Source organism: Priapulus caudatus, unplaced genomic scaffold (genome assembly GCF_000485595.1).
Source record: "Priapulus caudatus unplaced genomic scaffold, Priapulus_caudatus-5.0.1 Scaffold2686, whole genome shotgun sequence".
In the NCBI taxonomy this organism is placed as follows: Eukaryota; Metazoa; Priapulida; class Priapulimorpha; order Priapulimorphida; family Priapulidae; genus Priapulus; species Priapulus caudatus.
This window is the reverse complement of record NW_014579747.1, coordinates 13,762-15,430: the sequence shown is the minus strand read 5'-3', so window position 1 is coordinate 15,430 and position 1,669 is coordinate 13,762.

Genomic DNA, 1,669 nt, shown 5'->3' with positions numbered 1-1,669 from the left:
CATGCGCTAACACACTAACGTAGCCAGATTGTGTACTGGCTAGTATATACGCAGCGGTAACCTTACATGCAAGGTCTTCCTCCTATTTATTAAATGATGTCTACTGATGGAATGTTATTATATACATCTATGCTAGGATAACTCCTCTTCATTTGTAATTCATAATCTTTGCATAATACGATTTCTCTCAGGAGATATTGCGCATGCGCGCGCACCGTGTTAGGCGTGCAGTGCCGTCTGAGGCAAACATTATAATATAGCTTGATGACGGAAAGAAGGGATAGGAGACTGAGGAAAGGCGGCAATAAAGATAGCGGGGAGAGGTAGAAGAAGGAGGCTGAGCGAGGGACAGGGGAGACAAGGGGAAGGACGCGAGGGCATAAAGTAGGTGTTTTGTACCCCTACATGCTAGGGCGCTCTCCTAATTATAAACACAGGTATACTGATAAAAGTTTATTACGAAAATCTATGCTGAGATACCCCCTAACCATTTTGAATGCATATTCATCACAAAATATAACTCCTCTGGTGAGATATTGCACATGGGCTAACACACTAACGTAGCCAGATTGTGTACTGGCTGGTATACGCAGCGGTGACCTTACATGCAAGGTCTTCCTCCTATTTATTAAATGATGTCTACTGATGGAATGTTATCATATAAATCTATGCTAGGATAACTCCTCTTCATTTTAAATGCATAATCTTTGCATAATACGATTTCTCTCGGGAGATATTGCGCATGCGCGCGCACCGTGTTAGGCGTGCAGTGCCGTCTGAGGCAAACATTATAATATAGCTTGCTGATGGAAAGAGGGGATAGGAGACTGAGGAAAGGCGGCAATAAAGATAGCTGGGAGCGGTAGAAGAAGGAGGCTGAGCGAGGGACAGGGGAGACAAGGGGAAGGAAGCGAGGGCATAAAGTAGGTGTTTCGTACCCTACATGCTTGGGCGCTCTCCTAATTATGATGTGGATATCTGTCGCCTGCGTATATCTGTATTTACATAGCACCGAGCGATGCCATACGCAGCTAATAATCGACGTGGAGATGAATGAATTAATTAATTAGTGACTTAAGAATGAATTAGTGGCTTGAATAAAATCAAGAGTCCATAATAGAAAATTCCTAATATATTCAAATAATAATAATAATATATTCAATTTTCAAATAAAATTCATAATATTTCCTATTATGGACTCTTCATAATATAACATCTATAGATCTTTGTACGTGTATACGAGTGACTGTACTTTGTCGTACTTTATAGTTATATACGAGAAGACGTTATCTAAATGATCAGTAAATGTAGAATAAGATATTTTACTCAACGTTGAATTCGCTGAATCGACGTACTCCGCACTCGCACACATGATGATGCCTTCTGACGGTCTTGGCATTTTTCGCTTTTGTTTTCGCATTTTTCGGTTTGGCATTTGTCGCCTAACATGTAAAACCGAGTCCCATTCACCTTTTCCTTTACGTTTGCGAATGTTCAAGTCGCGTAGAAGACTCGTACGTCTTTAAGCATTAAACATTCCAATGGATACAATATATAGGGAACATGGGTAGCCTACAGTGGGAGTATACCTATAAGCGAAGTATACACACACACGCTCACGCACACGCGCACGCACACACGCACGCACGCACGCACGCACGCACGCACG